Source organism: Nipponia nippon, unplaced genomic scaffold (genome assembly GCF_047370975.1).
Source record: "Nipponia nippon isolate SJK-2023a ecotype South Korea unplaced genomic scaffold, ASM4737097v1 scaffold_5, whole genome shotgun sequence".
NCBI lineage: Eukaryota > Metazoa > Chordata > Aves > Pelecaniformes > Threskiornithidae > Nipponia > Nipponia nippon.
In genome coordinates this window covers 38,853,602-38,871,601 of record NW_028262369.1, presented here as the reverse complement: position 1 = coordinate 38,871,601, position 18,000 = coordinate 38,853,602, and the positions used below count along the sequence as shown (strand labels likewise).

The following is an 18,000-nucleotide window of genomic DNA, read 5'->3' as shown; positions in this document are numbered from 1 at the left end:
CACTCTATGCACTTTTTAAAAGAAGTATTCTGGCTCTCATTTCATTTAAACCCTGAGTTTTTGAGACAGGAGACTATATATGTTGCTGTACTGAATCTGTTCACCTGCAGCTCTCCCCACCCCCAGCTTATGAGCATGATTTCCTTTTATGCACTGCTCTGTCACAGCTTGGCAAGTTTCCCAAGACAATCCATACCAGAAAGGAGAATATGGCTGCCGAGCAGCGTAGACAGGAGAAATGCCTTATGTAACAGATTCATTTAAATACTGTGAAATGTTGAGACATGCAAGACATAACTGAAAGCAAAATGCAGCCCTTAATCTCTAGCATCAGTTCTCCTGCTTGCCCTCACCATCATCAGCATCTAATAGTCGCTGACTGTCTCCATTCACGTCTCCATCTTTTTCAAGAAACTGCCTGCGGCAGAATGTACAAACAGCTTGGCAAGTGGTTTTAGGGGCAGGGTTTTTATTTATTTTTTTTTCTCCTAATTCCCCCTGATCCTCATGAGCATTTCCCCACTAATATGCCTGTGGCATCATTAGGTGTTTAATGAGAGTGATGTTGCCTGAATATTATTGTTTTTATAGCTCTTTTTGTTTTGACAAGTCTTCAGTTTTGTGGCAGTTCATAGTGTGCAGACTTCTCCTTCTTGCATCTGACTTCTAGAATTTGTAAAAATATTTATCACAGAGGTATTGTCATAAAACCTGAAATAATGAATTGTCAACATTCATTTTGTTCAAGTGCAATATATGTTCAACACCACAGTAGTTTAATGACATCAATTAATTATTTTAGTGTTTTTCTTTTGTATAACTGAAGCACCAGGAATAGTCCAATAATGGTCACGTCTCGGACAGCAGTTCAGTGCAATTCTGCAGATCCTGTTTAGCTTCTTTTAGCAGCTCCCTGAAAGACCAGCATGGACACCGGCGGGTCATGGATCACAGTCTTGTTCCCCTTCTTCCTCACATCCAGAATCTTGATCATTATATGTTGTGCTCAGACAAAAAATGCCAGCATTGTAGCTGCAGAAAACAAGGTTGCTAAAATTCTAAGTCTTGAATAGATGCATACAATGTCATTTTACCCCCTGCATTTTGTCTGCATGTTGGCTGTGCTGCATCCATTTCTTTACTGATTAAGTTAAATGGATGCAGGTTTTGTGTACAGACAAGACCATAATTCTTACTTAGGAATATGTCATCTTCATTTACCATGTCATATGGATGATCAATGCTGAGCAGAGCATTTATTCAACAGCTGTGTCTATGCAAGAAAAATCGTGATATTTTTAACACACTAACTAATGCCCATAAAGTTCTCACTTTTATATTATCTTCCAAGTGGTTTTACCTGGTTTTAGATGCCAGTGCATGTTGTCTTATTGCCCCAGTGGCAGAATAGATCCAATCCATTCTTTTCTGGCTATGAGTCTTTAAAACAACTAGCTGCTGTCATGAATTTAGCTTGCTTGCCTTTCCTAAGATGAGGAGAGTTACTGGGGAGAAGGACAGTGAAGGTACTCTTGCTGCTTCCTTCTGTAATGTGTGTCCTGCATGACAGTAAAGGGGAAGAAGCTGCACCTCTCTGTGGTCCCTCTTCTCCTCCCACCACATCACAGCATCACTGCACAACCGTTTTCCTTTTGGGATTCCCCGTTGCTGGCTGGATGCTGTAGGCCCCAGAGGTCTATGCCTCTGTTCCCAGCACAGCTGCAGCCAGTGGAGCTGCACAGCCCAGGGAGCCGACGATATTAACAAAACTGTAATTGTATACATAGCTACTGTTTCAAATGTTCATATCCTGGCTTCCATCCTCTCTATTTTTATGTCCTTGTTTATATTGAATAGCAGTTACAGTGGTTAACTGGCTTTATTTTGGAAACCTTGACATTTCTCTTGCCAGTACTGAAGCTGTGAAGATCAGAAACAAAGACGTGCCTTTATACTGTGTTTCTTCTGATAGGTTTTGTCATTTGGCAACTGTTATTCTATTAGACTTTGCAGAATTTGGACAGGATTCTGATCTCCTACAAAGTGACACACATACTTATTAGAATGCAGGAGCAGGTTTGGGGCCTTTTTTCTGATACACCATGCTGGGTGCCATGCATGAGAAATTAGAGTCTGTCTGTTATTATGTGTCCAAACAGCTGCAGGAACTTCTAGTGCTTTTAAATAGTAGTAAAATGAAAATTGAAATAATATTACCGTAAAGCAGAATGTAAAGCACAGGGTCTCCTTCTGCAAGTCTCCCAGGCTCTAGAAAAGAATGATCAAATCTGGACCAAGCCAGCCCTCTTACATTTATAGTTCCATTGAAGTAAAATAAAAAATAAGGAGAAATTTTGGATTCTTCTACAAGCTCTTTCGTGATAGTTTCTATTTCCGCAGTCTCTTTTCAAACCCAGCCCAGTGTTAAAAAAAAAAAAAAAAAAAAAAAACCAACGAAAAAAGAAATTTCTAATTTCTAAATTAAATGAAACACAGGACTTGAGATTTTTTTTTTTTCATTCACTGCCTCAAAGGCATATTTTTGAAAACCATATAACCTTTGGAAGAAAGGATCCCATGGTTAGGATGCATTGCAGTTGACATTGATACATATTACATTTTATATTAGGTTATTTTTCCTTTTAGATGCACAGGTAATCACTCACATGGCATTTCCAAAGAAGCAGTGGGGAACTCCCCAAGCCATTTAATTTTCCTGCTCATACTGGGAAATGGGATTTGTTCAGTCAGCCTCCCTGCAAGTAAAAATACTCTCATCCCACTCAGAACAAAAGAACTGCCAAATGTAGAGAGGCCAGCTAGCTTTGTCCTTCTGTCCAGCAGAAGTGCTCCTGTGCTACCGTTAAGGCTCTGTTGCCTGAGCATCCTGTGCCCTCTGGGGCTCCCTGGGAGTGCTCCAGCTGGGATGCTGGGGGGAAATTCCTCAGAAGCCTTCTCTGTTCCCCGCCCCCTGCCCCAGATAGTCTGGGCCATTTCAACTCCTCAGTGCCTTTCCCTGGAGCACCCCCATACCTGTCCAACAGAGCCATATGGCGTGGCCCTTACACTACAGCTCTGCACCTGTACGTATGCCATACCTGCCCAGACCTGTTCAGCACCATCTGGCCATGCCGCCCTCTGGTTTACGGTGACGTGCCCCCATCATCTCCCCAGCCCAGCCCCCTCCACCTGGCCCTGGGCTGCCATCTGCAAACACTTTGGCCTTCTCACAGACAGTCTTCCTCCACACTTGAGAGGTGACAGCTACAAACCAAGCCCTTCTTGCTCCTGTTAACCCAGGGGAGGAGCAGCCACCTGCCTTCCCAGAAGGAAGAGCGACACCCTTCTCCATATTGTCTGCAAAGCAAAAGGAGAGCACGGCAGAGTCTGTTTCTGAAGTGAAGGCCTGAGTGGGTCATCCCAGAATGGACTGAGAGACCAGAGAGGTTCTGGCTATCCCATGGAAGGGATGAACAGCAGAAGGCTGCCACAGCAAGATCGGAAGGGTGGTCATCGGTGAGGCTTTTCACAGAAAGGTAGGGGTGTGTAGGTTGCGGGTTGTATGTGGTAAAAATGTGCTGATGTCACCCGAGTACTAGAAAGGCCTCACATGGTATTCTGCTGATGTTGTGGGATAGATGTGCCTCATTTGCTGTGGCATGCAGATGTGCCTAAGAGACCTGGAGACCTGACACAGCATGTAGGGGCAGCCCCTGTGCAGATACCTTGATTCCCAGCATCTCTGCATTCAAGGGTTCTTCCACTAGCTGTTCCCCCCAAGCTGTACTTCACAGCCAAGGCCAAGGCTAGCATATGCCTGGGGTTAGAAATGGCAGCTCCGTGTCCTGAAGGTTCACCATCATTTCCAGCCCTGCACTCTTGCTAACATCAGGTATCACCCCCCTGAACTGCTATGAAGCACTACGATCTTCTGCTGGTGGGTCCTACACGCAAAAGCAGTATGTCCTCTCAGATGGTGTTTTCAGCCTCTCTGCTCTCAGCGTGCTGGAGAGCTGTTTGATCAACACAAGCTTTGACAGCTGGGCATCATTAATTTTCCACAGCCTACTACTTGAAACTCCTGAAAGGACGGGCTGTCACTGTTCCTCATAGCCCTTGCTGGCCTGAGCTGCCTGCTGCACTGGCCTGCTGCAGCACAGGAGCGCTGCATGCCTCGAGCCACGGCTCTCCTTCCTTGGGCCTGGGATTTAAATTCTGTCAGGAAAAAAAAGAGTTCTCAATATGTAATTATTTCTTTTTAAAGGATGAGATAAACTATAATGCATTAATGATGGAAGTGATCATATACAATTCATGCTTAGAGAGTAGCCATTGTCTTAAATTAATCCTAATAAGCACTGTTTTCCCCAGCATGTGCCATTTTAACAGTCATTGTGAAAAGCTGTGCTTCCTAATGTACTATCACAAATGTGATGACACCCTCCTCTTCTAGAAAGCATAATTGATAAAATGTGACAAAAACACGGTTATTGCTTATTCGTAAATGGGATACTTTTAAAAGTACTCTCAGTCTTACATTGATTGGGTTAAATGACTTGCTGATTAAGAGGTCTACATGAAATATTAAACCACCATTATCTGGCTCCTGTTAAGATTAAAAATCAGGATTCTCTTTTGCGCAGAGTAAGTAAAAACTGTTTTGCTGTTTTAAAGCAGAATATAAACATTGTAACTCAAAGCCAGAGGTATATTTGAATGACAATTCACACATAATTTCTTAAAAAGGAATTTTAGTATGCTTGGGATGGAATTAGAGAGACACATCTGATACTCTAGTAGATAGATTTGAGTGCTTCCTGAGAGTGTTCAGACATAGCTTCTTTTGCTGAAATTCCCAGAATGAAACTACTCTGCTGACTGTTTCTGCTTTTACAGATAACCCATTTTTACTCCATGAATTATCTGCATGGTCCAACTAAAAATACACTTCCAAAGTCTTACCTGAGCCCATTTCCACACACTGACCTATGAACACATTGTTGGAAACCAGAGCCAAGGGCTGTGAAACTGGGACAAATTTTAAAAGTGAACATGACTGTTCTACATTTCTTCATTCTTTCTTTCGTCTGAGAAACCTCTACTCAGCATGCATTCCAGGATACTGAAATAACTATTTTACAGTTATTTTAAATATGTAGATTTCTATTACTAGGAAAATTAGTGCTAGAATTTTCTTTCTTTGAGCCTGGTTGAAAGCTCATTAAAGTCTTTGCAGCTATTTCACTGAGCTTATAATGAGACATTTTTAGTTCCTATGAGCTTCACACTAAAAGCAGTAGTATTATAATACAAGATCTGCCTGCAAATCCCAAACCTAAGACAGTATTTCCTGAACGGGATAATGGCAAATGAGCTGCTGTTCAAAATAATTCAGCTGAGAGTTTAGGCGGGATGTGATCTGGAAATACTGGATGAACAAGACAGATGCAAACGTTTTAATATAGCTTTAACATTGCACTGAAGACACTTTTTGGCAGATGAGTGGCAATGGACGTGGCCAAGCTGAGGAGCTAGGAGATGCTTCTCCTCTGTTGGCATAGAGAGGGACCGGCAGGAAGACTGGAAAGAAAGTTATTGGGTAACAAAACTCGCATTGTAATAACCCGAGATTGTAACTTGCTCTTCTCATTTTTGTCAACCTACTGTGCCATATACTGGTTCTGTGCAACCACAGAATCTGATAAATAATATTTCAAAATTGCATATTAACTCTAAGACTGTGTAAAACTATCACAGTTTTATATAGTTTTGTTTCCCCTCCTTTTCAGGATTCAATTACAAAGATGTCTGTTTTCATGCCCTGAAGATATGTACTTATCTATATGGTATAATATACTCTAAAAAAGCTTTTGTAGTTTTTTTTGAGCTTTATCTCTGATGTTAGCAAACTCAGCTATATTCATAATTAATTGTCTTGATCAAAACCAAACTCCTTACAATTAAGAAACAAACAGAAGGTATGGCATATCAAACAGACTTTCGGCTGCTGTGATCTTACCTAAACACAAAATAAGCTCCTCAGTACTTCCACATTAATAGTAATAACGCGCTTTTTTGCTTTCTTTACTTCTTCTTTAAATATGATTATTATGTCTTCCCATACGCAAACCTCTGGTGCTTTACAAACAATAATAAAGATTTACATAATTGTTTGTGTCAAGCGTAAGGACAAGAGGGTGTATGTCCACCCGGCTTAATGAAAGAAATCACGGTTGCTGACGTAGCAATTGCCTACCGGGCAGAACAGTAGGAAGTTGTGGGGAAAAGAAGGCGGTTTGAAATCCTGCCTGGTATGTAGTTATACTGATACACTGGCAATGACGTTGACAGCTGAGAGATGCTGTTCATCTTTCAAGTGCTGCTAAAACATACGGCACTTGCTTCTAAAGGCAAAGGTTTTTGGTGAAGGTGTCTTCACTGGGACCTTTGTCCTGGCTTCCATCTGGCCAGAGGACTTCGAAGTACAGAAGTGGTGGGGATTGGCTGCCAAAACCTTTTCCTTTTTGTGAGGGTGTTGAAATGGTGTTTGGCTGAGGGACGTGACTTTCGCTATGTTGTGCTACCCGTGTCCCTCGCTGGGACATGTAGAAGTCACAAATTTGGAACTGGACTAATTCCCCGCATCAACATTGCTCGGGTCTCTAATATGTGCTGTAGACGTGGGTGGTGTGACCCTAATGCTCGTCACAGAGGTGGGTGTAGGGAGAAGCGGGGTGTGACACAACTAGAAGGAGACCAGAACATGGCACTCTACAGGTCTAGTGCAATTTCCTTCTCATCGGTAACGCTTCTTCATGACATAGGACAGTCATGGTGAAGGTCAGGCATGTGGTCGATAGTGGTCGGAGCTGGACTCTCTTATGCCCTGTCCTCTACGGGGATATGCTAAGGTTACCAGTGTGACACCTGAAACAGGGAACTCGAAATTACTATCTCTGTCTTCTCTCTGTCTGTCATTTCGGCACTATGATGTGAACTGAATCATCAGGCTGGGTTAGGCAGAGCTCTTGTAATTTATACCTATTACATCTAGGCCCTTTCTATCATCTGTTGAAGGCCAGTTTATTGCCACAGCTTTCTTCCTCTCCCACTAAATTATAATTCATCAAGAGACTCGGGAAAAAATTTGTTATGGTTTTGTTGCTCATAGCATATTTTCATATATTAATACTTCCTGTGCATGATGCAAATGGCAACCCTCCAAGGCAATACATTGTTGTTTTTAAGAAGGTCGGTGCTATAATACATGGTGGTATTTTCCTACACTAACCTGCTTTCTTGCGATCTCTGAATTCTGTGAGACTTGAGCTCAGTAACTCAGGCGTGAGAAGAGAGATGTCAGATCCTCCTGAAGGGAACAAAGATGTAGGCTTAACTATCACCTTTTTAACATGGGCTGAGTTAGAATAACGCAAGATAAAAAAAATAAGCATAAAGACCAAGGTTAATTAATTACTACTGATAATTAATCCAGGATTTGTTAACTGATCATGTTTATTACGGTGGTACCTGGAGCCTCGCGTGCCAGGCAGACAGTGCTGCCCCAGCAGCCGCTCCCCTCTGAGCAGCGGCAGATGACAACGACGCTCCTTCGTGGGGAGACTGGAAGCAGGAGAGAAGCGTGGGAGGCTGGGCACGGAGCTGCCGCCCTCCTGACAGACGCTGGTCTGTGACCGCTCGCGCAGGCCCAGCCAAGGGGAGCAGGTCCGAGCAACAGGCGCGGTATTCTCCTGTGGCTGCCTGCGGACAGAAGCCGAGCGATGGGGCAACAGAGTGCCAGTTGTCTTTATGATGTCACGTGGGAAATCTTTTCCTAGCTGGGAGATTTAAAACACTTGTAACAGTACGACAGTTCTAAAGGCAATGAACGGTGGCGAGCAGTAATATTTCCCTAGGTAGAGTTTCTAAATATCCTTCCATTGCAAAATATTTTATTTCAGGACTAACCTTACCTTGGAATTACTGTTAAGAGAGCCATAGGTTTTAATGGCGTATAATTTTACCTATACATTCTTACTGCCCTCTTACTGTTTTACTGGCAATTCTAAAAGTTTAATTGATACTGACAAAGCTGACTAGAATATCTTGATTTATAGCAGAGACTAAATCTATATTATAAATAAATTACATTTTTTGTTCTGTCTGAAAAATAGATGAGACTAGGCAATCCTCTTTAATTAACGTTGACAACTGTATTTCAAAAAAGCCTGTGAAACAAGCAAGCCAACAAAACATGAATCAACAGCTCAAACAGCAAAAAAAAAGTTAGGAAAAGTAATTTTTCCTCTTTCAATTCTTACAATGTTGAAATAAATCAAACTGCTCCAATTCATTCTGTTATTAGTTCTTCTAAAATTTCAATGGAAATAATGTTAATTACTGTTTGTTGAAACGACCAGTACATTGAGTTCCTAAATTCATTGATATTGGTGAAACGAGTACGATATCTTTGTAAAAAAGGCCAAGAAACTGGAAACATCTCTGTAGGATGAAAAGAAAACTCTGTGGCAAGTTGAGCAATAACACAGAGAGATCTTTCATATCATGTTCCTGGGCCCTTGTTTTTGTAGTTATGAGGGTCTAAGGGCAAAGACAAGGCAAACTTTATAGGTAAAGGTAAGATATTTTATTAAAACAACCATCTTAGCTGAAACAAAAAGCATTAGGTCTTGGGTACTCAAAAACTTCTCTACTTTTTCAGTTTGTAGTAGTGGATTTAATAAAAGATGCTGCTTTTTCCTATAAACCCAATTTTTGTCTGAAATTCAGACATCAAGGATCATTTCAATTCTGAAAATGTTATGGAAGACAAAATACCAAAGGCTACAGTATAAAGATGAGATCAAAGTAGTAAATGGAGAGGGGAAATGGATAGGATAAATGCAATGTATCCATTACATTAGTGCATTACTATTTCCAAAATCATATAGGCTTAAATTGTTCTGCAACTCAAAACTATGTAATTTAATCTTTCATCTGTTGTTGTTTTGGTTGCTATATACAGGATAAGCAGAATATTTTGTTAATGAAAGAAATGTGTCAACTGAAAACGAAATTTTCAAAGAATGATGCATATAGTGGCTATATTTCCATGGTGAAGCTTTTTGCATAGAGTTAATGAAGTGCTTGGGGTCCTAGGGAATAAAAGGTGCTATATAAATGTAAGAAATTATCATTAAAAAGTTTTTCCCTCCAGGCATTTGGGATTTTGCTATGTGTGTTACAAGGAGGCATTTGCAATCTTCTTTCATTCAAAATGCTTCAGCTTAGACCTGCTCCAACTCTCCCTCTGCAGCTTCAGCTACGAAAACGTTTATATGAAGAAACAGTTTCTGAATTGGTTTCAGTTAATCATCTTTTGCTGCTAACATGAAAGAGCGTGCCTTGGTTTAAGCTTTTTATAACAATTTTGAAGACCAAGAGGAAGAAGGTAGCTACCTTCTCTCAAGAGGTTTTCAAATACTGTTTTAACCATTATTAGGCCTCGTCTGCATTGGTGGAGAAATAATACGGGACGCAGCCAGAATTCCTGGAAACAAAAAGCCAGCTGTGCAATACCTGGCTTAATTTTCAAGAATCGTATCGTATGGTCCTTTACTGGCCGCACACGTTCTTTCACTGATCTTAAGAGTGCCTCACTGGAGGGTGGTCCTAAAATTTCTATTTCATGCACACATGCGATCCCAATTTTGCATCATTATATATATTCCTCGAGTCTTCTTAATCCAACATGCAACCTTTAAGATCGTCTACTACTTTTCACGAACTATAAGCATAAGTGGCAAAGCTGGTGGAGTTAGAAATCAAACCAAGAGTTCTGACACAACTGGACATAATCTTTTTGCCGCACTGCCATTTTGATGAAATGTTGCAGTTATGTGCTCCATGAATTCACGCCAAATGTGGTTTTTTCTTTGGATCCACAGACTGTGTGGGTCATAAGCATTTTTCAGAGAGTCCGCTCCTGCTTATGGCATTGGGCCTTTTAGCTCAAGCTGCAAGTTGAGGCATTAAACAAAGTGCTGCGTATCTTTGAACTCTTAATAAAATCGTTAGATTTGGCAGCATTAGAACTAAAGTTCAGATTTCCTTATGCTAACCATTTTACTTGTTCACAAATAGATGTGAAACATAATAAAACACTGAATTTTCTTCTATAAGTTAATGCTTTTGTAGAATTTGGTGTTTTCCTTCAACTGTTAATTGCAGAATTGAAGCAGGAATTGCTGTTGCTTAAAAATTATCTACTAGGGGAAAAATATATGCAAATGTGATGACCTTAAAATAATTGGGTACAATAAAATACATTATATTCCGCAAGAAGTGTAGGGGTAGTATTAATATTTGCTTTTTCGTGTTTTTATTGTTTGTATTGTGGTTAGCATGGAGCAGATATGACCAAGAAATCTGTGGACTGCAAAAGATGATGTTTCTTGTGTTTAAGAGCAGTGGAAAACTGTCCATACATGCTCCACAATATCAGAACTTTATTTTATAAATGTATCTTTTCAGAAAACAAGCTTAATTCTCAGAAGAATAACATTAGCACTCATTAGGGGACTAAGTGCTTTAGGGTACCGTTAATGAAATTCATAGCCTTTTGCCTGTGGGCTATCAGTTTGAATTCAGTCTAACTCAGTGGAGATTAAAAATTGGCCTATTTAATGGCCTTTTAGTCATCTCCAATGAGATGAGTTTGGTGGGTCTCAGTCCCATAACATAAACCGGTCACACTGCCTTCTCCTAACTGGCAAGCTCCAGAGAACCCCCAAAATTTAATGGATTCTGGGAAAAATTAATCTCTGGTACCATGAAAAAACCAAAGAAAAGTAAAAGCCTTGATTCACACTAGTTACATGAGCGCTAACACACACGTTATTTTTAAATGTGGAATTCGGAGTGACATGTGAAGTTTGTAAATTAGCAAATTAGCTGAGCATGTGACATACGTTGCCACACAGCTATACAGAATGTAACATGACAAAGACTCCCAAAGGGGATATCTACACCTGTGCATAAGATCACACCAACCCATTAAATGTTTAAATATCTCTGGGATTCATTTCTATCAGAAAAAAATAGGATCAGAACAGATATCTGGATAGTAACTGCAGTTATTAGAAGATGATGCTGAAAACACTGATTGCCTAGTCTGCCTCCATGGCTTCACAGCAGAGTCAAATGCTTCTAATATTTTCTTATGGATATTTAAGTTAGTCTTAAAAAATATTAATGAAGTTTCCAGAACCCTCTAGAGAATAATGCCAGTTTTATTTATCCGTATCATAGTAAAACTTTTCCTAATGTCTAACTCTTTCAGTGCAGTTTGAAACTGTTAATGTTTGCCCTCTCTGCAGTGGATTCAGTGAACAATGTATTTTTCTCCCCATAGTCTTTTCTTCTCTAGACTAAAAAATCTCAAGCATTCCTATTTTCAATTAGGGTCATGGCTTTTAAATTTTTCTTTTTTTTTGCCTTTCCCTGTACTCCCTTCTATTGGACTTTTTTGAAAGAATTTTTTCTTGAAATGCAGAGCCCAAATCTGAACACAGTACGACAGCTGAGGCTTTACCAGCATTAAATATGAGGAGAATTTTTTCATATGTCCTAGATATGACAGTTCTGTTTACACATCTCTCTGTACTGCAGCTTTTTTCACAGTGGTGTGACATTGTTGATGCATGTTTGGTTTGTGATCTACTCCGATCCGCAGCCCCTTTTCTGAAGACCTGGTGTTTATTCATCTGTTCCCCGTCTTGTAATTGTGCAATTGTTATTTTCCTACTGAAATGTTGAAGTTGGCACTTGTCTTTATTCAACTGCATCCTATTTCTGCGGCCAGTTTGTAAAGAACGTTTTGAATTCTTTTCTCATCCTGCAACATGCTTCCAGCTCTGCCAGTCTGGCACTGTTGGCAAATCCAATCGAGGTAAACTGCACTCTGTCATTCACGTAATTAGACTTGGTACCAGACTTGGGACATACCCACCTCCAAGGAACCATATTTGCTATATCCTGATTTTTCTCACAGTGAAGCACTGCTGATGTTACTTTGCACCACTGCAGAGTCATGTCATTATATGTCTTTTGCTTGCTCAATTAAAGAGTTCCCTGAGATGGTGTCAAAAACCTTGCTTAAGTCAAGCCATAACAGATCTATCACTACTCCCATCCAAGGCCCGTTACACTGTCACAGCATGGGATGGGTTTGGCTTGATATGATTTTCTTGACAAATCCACGTTGGCTGTAACTTACCACTTCATTAGCTGCCGTGTACTTAGAGATACGTTATTATTTGCTTCCATGCTTTTCTGGGAATAGAGGCTGGAATGATTGACAGTTCTTGGCTCTATCTGTTCCCCCCTTTTGAATTGTATGTGCTGTGTTTTTCCTCTTCCTCTCTCCTGAAATCTCAGTTGTCTTCGTGAGCTCGCGGTGACGACTGCTCACACCTCTGACGTTGCCTTAACCAACTTCTCACTCTAGTGTGAAATCCTCTGGGCCTAGCAAATCTGAAGGAAAAAAATGTAATTTATCAAAGCAGTCCCTACTTTACGCATTTACTGTTCTCCCCTGAATCCCGGCCCTCTTGAATCGGGGTTTGCCATCAGAAACATTAACCTGAAGAAAAAACGGCACCGCATGCTTCTGCTTTCTCGGTGTCCCCTCATGGCTTCCCGCCCCCCCGAGCGGACCGACAGTCCCCGGGTCCTCTCCTCTCTCCTCTCAGGTTTCCTGTTCCCCTCTCGCGTCGCGCGCCAGCCGCCTGCCTCCCCGACGGGCACGGCCAGCGCCTGTGCGCAGCTCCTGTGCACAGCTCCTGCAGCTCCTGACCTAGTTTCCCACTTTCCGTGGGAAAGGCACCGCCAAGCAACCGACGCTCCCGCTGCCCGCTCCCGAGCGCGCTGGGCGCAGGTGAGGGGAGGCCGCGCCGGGCGGGCGGCCGGCAGCCGCGCTGCCCGTCCGCCTGCCGAAGAAAGGTCTTGGAGGAAGCCGCCCTCCCGCCTGCGGGCGGCCTCTCCGCCGTGCCCCGGGAGCCCCGCCGGGAGCCGCCCGCCTGGGGGGAGCCGCGCGCGGCGGTAACGGTCGCACACCTGCCGCCGGCGGGAAGCGGGGCGCGCGCGCCCCCCCGGCCGAGCGGCTGGCGGCGGGAGGGGGCTGGGGAGCGCCGGCGCGGGAAGGCCGCACGCATGCGCGCTCCGCCCCCCGGGACGCGTGTGCGTGCGCTCGCGGGCGCGCGCGTGTGTGTGTGTAGCCGCGCGCCGACTGGCGGGGGGTCGGGAAGCTTGCGCGGTGACGTCATGACGCCGCGCGCAGGACGTAACCCCGGCGTGACGCACACCCCGGCGAGCCCGTGAGTTTCCCGTTATGCCTTTTTTTTTTTTTTTTTTTAATGGTCTCTCTCCCGCCCCCCCCCCACCCCCCCGCTGGCAGCCGGGAGGGGAGGGGGCGCGCGCCGCTCCGCGCGGCGGGGCGGGCCGGGCCGGGCCGGGCGCGGCGAGGTGAGGTGAGGCGCGGCGAGCCGGCCACCCTAGCGGCGGTTGGCGGGGAGGGCGTCTCTGCCTCCATCCTGCCGCATCGGGGAACATGGCGGCCGCCTCCGACCTGGTGCGGCACCGCGACTCGGCCGCAGCCGCCCGCGCCGCGGTAAGTGGCCGGGCCGAGGCGGTGGCGGCGGCGGCGCGGCGGAGAGAGGGTGGGCGAGGCGCTGCCCTCCCCGGCCCGCCTCGTCGCCTCCCTCCCTCCCCGCCCGTCGCCCCTCGCCCCCTCCCCGAGCCGGCGAGCGGCCTCCCCGGTGCCCCGGCCGGGCCGGACACAAAGGGCCGTGCCGAGGAGGGTTTTGTTCGGTCACATGAAGCGGCGCAGCCAGTGAGCGCGGAGCTGGGAGGGGGGAGCGGGGCCGCCGCCATTGCCAGGCGCGGAGGAGCTGGGCAGCCCGGTGCCGCCGCGGCGGGGCCTAGGGCGCGGGCAGAGCCGCCCGGGGCCGGGCCGCCGGCAGCGCGGGGCCGCGGGGAGTCAGGTAATGCCGGGGAGCGGCCGGGGCAGGAGGGTGCCGTCGGTCGCGGGTGGCTGGGGTCACCCTGGGGGGCTCCGGCAGCCGTCGGTCCCCTCCCGGCGTGCCAGGGCGGCGCGGCGGGTCCTCTGGGCCGACCCGCGCCCTGCCGCTCGCCTCCCCGGTGCGGGCCGCCACACAGGCTGCCCGGCCGGGCAAGGCTGCCTGCGGCTGTCCCGGAGCGGGGGTATGGTGGCACCCCCTCCCTCCCCTGCGTTCCCTTCCTTCTCGGCGTGAAGCAGGGCGGCTCTGAGAGGCACGGTGGTGGCACAAAGGGCTGGCAGGTCCCTGGCCCGCCGGGGGACTCCCGGCGTGCCCTGTGTGCCGCGGGCAGCGCCGCTGTCTGCAGCGCGCAGGGCTCCCGGGGCCGAGGTGTTCCACAGCAGCGAAGGAAAAGTTAACAGCTCGGGTATCAAAGTCGTGTGTTCGGGCTCCCAGCTGCTTCGGGCTCTGGCGGTTTCTCTGACAAAGTTTGCGTTGTATCAGGTTGCAGTGATGAGCATCGTCTTGACCAATGTAATTTATCTGAAATCTAGAAAGTTTTCTTTCTTCTTGTGGCTTATATGTAACCTTTACTCTATTTGAAATACTTAGGCTGGGATAGTGTGGGCCATAAACTGACAAGTCACGGTGGTAATGAAAAACAAGCATGGTGTATCAAAATAGGATCCCGTCAGTGGTGTACAACTCTGGCCCTTTAAGCAAAATCTCATTTGCAGTGATACTCTGATTCCTGCCCCCCCCTCCCTTCTAGCACATAATTTAATTATGAAGATTGTGTCATAGAACTTAGCTTTCAGACGCATATGGGGAATGAATGTGCACCAGATTTTAGAGTAAGAAGCCATTTCATGTTGTGTAGATTAATGAATTGACACATGGGACAAACACTCTTAAGAGGCTCATAAGCATCTCTGGAATTCCACCACAGAATTGTACCTTTTACTCAGAAGTTTGTGCAATACGTTATTTTTTTTATGCAAGGTGCAAAATAATTTTTCATTCAAATTATAAAACAAATCTCTAAAGAGAAGATTCCTCACAGTTAAGAGTGAAGTGCTTCAGAGTTTTGGTAACTTAATGTGATTCTTCTGCGTAGAATTCTTCACTACCTGACTTGTGCAAGGCAGGTGACCTGAGGGCTGAATAAATGGACTGACTAGGCAATGCAAAATAGATCTGGAGAAGCTTTTAGTGGGTCACTTAGATGCAGAGAAAATGCAGCGATTTTCTTATTGGAGAGGAGTTTAAGTCGAGTGCATGGAGGAGCAGTGTAGTGTGACAATCCTATTACACTGACTTATAATCAAAGCTGATGTTGCAAACCTGTCTAATGTACCTGCAGAGGAATGTGGTGCAGAGTTATACAAGAATTACAACCAGATTTGAAATTAATAATCTTCAAAATATTGTCTTAAAATAGTTTCTTCTGATGTCTAGCATTCATTCAAATTGAATTTTTTAATAAAAAAAAAATTACCCAAGGAACATGAGTTTCACAAAGAAAAAAAAAAGTTAGTGTCACCGAAGAAACAACTTCTTATAGATGTATTTTTTCTTTTGTTTTCTCTAATCTGTATGGTATTTTTCATAGTAAAAGAAGTCCTTGGCAAATATCATTGTAACAAAATCAGAGCAAAGGTGTACTACCCTGACGTTTTTGTTTGGTTTTTTAAGTTTCATGAAGTCCAGCATCTAGTACATACTGAGTAGCACTAGAAGGAATACGCCTAGGAAAACGTGTCTGGAAGTTCTTGAGTGAATGCCAAAAGAGAATACTACTTTCTTGAAATCTCAACAGGTGACCCGGCTAGTGGGAGGAACAGGCACTGATCACTTAGAGCATCCTTGTGAGGTTATTTAGTACAGCAACAATTGATTGAAATAGGAGCATCAGCAATTGAATAAACAGGATGTTAAACAATAGTGGCAATGCCTTCCACTTTAAAATAACAGTGTAGGCTGAATTTCAATATGGACACTGAATTCAAGGGTTGTCAGTGGAATAGTTTGTGTTTATACTTGCAAGTATTAGCAGAACCTGCTAGCATGTATACTTTTTTTTTATTCAAGCCTTTTGAAGTCGCTTCTGGAGAAAACAGAACTGAAAAGGGAATAAAATTCTCTGCAGCAATAAAACACACACATGCTCACACACAGTTATTAATTTCAAACATTTTCAGACTTTTTACCAGCTTGCAAAAGATATGAGAACTTAAAACTGGAAAAAATGCAGAATAGTTGTGTCGCTTGCTGTGCAGTTTCACCTGAAGTTGGTTTGAATTAAAGGTCTTTGAACAGTTGCTGATTGACTGTGTTTGGCTAGTTGATAACTCGCTTTCCTCATGTTTTTACATTTTCCAACAACTTTTTGTCTTCAACAGAGTCCAAGTGATGCGGCTGTTAGAGGACTGCCTTGAGATACTTGTTGTATTCCCTCTGTTATTTTAATACCAAATGCACTACTCTGTTACAGTTATTTTAAGCTAAATTGAATTAGTTACCTCTGTGCTCTGGATTGTGGCTATAGTGTATTATGTATTCAGAGTTTGGGAGGAAAATCATTTAATAAAATTAGGTTATATCTGAACAATATTGCACTCACTTAAATTGACTCTGAGACTGGTTTAAGTTGGCATAGCCTCCAAAGCCCGATTCCTTCAGATGAAACTAGTGTCCACCCAGCTTCAGAGTCTAAAGAAATCCCTGGTGAAATAAACCAAACTAGTCTGTCTTCTCTAAAAATATGTTCCTTTATCTTCCTGAGCACTCTAAATATAAGCTGATTTTTGATAATTAACATTTTTCCTTGCTGCCTTTTTTTTTTTTTTTCCCAATGTAGATGCACACTTCATATAGCTACTGGAAAAAGAGATTGAGTTACCCAAGGAAATTGTGAATGTTGGTCATTCTGGCTCATATGCATAAAGATACTGCTGGGCTATCTGGAGGAAAGGATTTCATGTAGTTTGTAGTATAATGAAAAAATAGCCTTTTCATGCTTAATTTAAAAAAAAAAAAAAGGCAAATACACTTGCATGCCTGTAAAATTGTGTCCCTTAAATCAAAACTCGTGTCAGTTAATAGTTCACACAAGCAGTGATGGTAGAAAAGCCATTCCCGTGTTGTTCACAGAACTGTAGAAAGGCTCTTTGATAGGCGAGGGTGTGAAGTGGTCACTCTGACTTCCCCGGTTACCTAAAACCGGACACGAATACAGTGCATCTCTACAGTACAGTAATACTGTAATACTGCGAGATGCAATTTAATGCTTAAATCACAGCTGTCTGTCAAGAAGGACCATGTAATGAGTTTGCATAAACTTCTAAAATGTGTTTTTTCAAAAAATTGAAAAGAGCATGGTAGCCCTGGGATCAGTCATGTTACCTAGTATGTGATGCACTGTCATGGAATGAGTATTTCGTCTTGGTACAAAGTCTACCCTGAATTCTGTGATATTTACTCATAAGTGGTGTTGCTTAATTGAAGGAGAGCAAGCTTTTTTAAATTTAAAAGTGAGGAAATACAATAATCCGAACAAAAATTAGTATCCAGTTGTGCTGCATTTCTGTCACTGTTCAGCTGTACACAGCAGCTGTTATGTTGGTAAAATGTTGCAGCAATGCCCTTACGTTGCCAGTGAGGTTAAAGGGGGCAGTGGCTTAACAGTGAGTAGGCAGTTTTTGGTTTTGGTTACACTAAATATTAACGGACTTAATATTTCTGAGCAAACTCTCACTCCAGTAGATGTAATTGTGATACTCTTGGTATGGGAATTGCTGGTTTCAGATGTGCCTAAACCCAGCTACTGGAAATGGTAAATCTCTAGTTGACATTTATTGATTGATAGTGAGTACTTAATCTTACATATAATTGACTAGTTGAAGGATGATGGGATATTTAGTAATGCAGTATTTCTTGAAAC

At 43.6% G+C, this 18,000-nt stretch overlaps 1 protein-coding gene and 1 long non-coding RNA gene across 16 annotated transcripts in view; one reads left to right on the top strand and one right to left on the bottom strand.

Moving 5' to 3' along the window:
* The window catches only part of ZNF644 (zinc finger protein 644), an 85,282-nt gene that overhangs the window by 15,884 nt on the left and 51,398 nt on the right, over positions 1–18,000 (top strand). For 6 of the 15 annotated variants that reach the window (XM_087731324.1, XM_087731317.1, XM_087731323.1 and 3 more), the window contains exon 1: positions 13,538–13,669. The exons of 1 other annotated variant lie outside the window; for it this stretch is intronic. The gene's annotated coding sequence lies outside the window, so the exon portion shown is untranslated. Of the gene's footprint in view, positions 1–13,253; positions 13,377–13,537; positions 13,670–13,717; positions 14,043–18,000 lie in introns of those variants that run through there. 8 more of the 15 variants (XM_087731318.1, XM_087731326.1, XM_087731320.1 and 5 more) reach the window with 5 other exon arrangements.
* LOC148052139 (uncharacterized) lies at positions 7,314–13,164 on the bottom strand. Its single transcript, XR_015698706.1, has 3 exons — positions 12,857–13,164; positions 12,278–12,534; positions 7,314–7,838 (listed from the first exon to the last, which is right to left on the bottom strand). It is a non-coding gene; the product is annotated as an uncharacterized LOC148052139 (long non-coding RNA).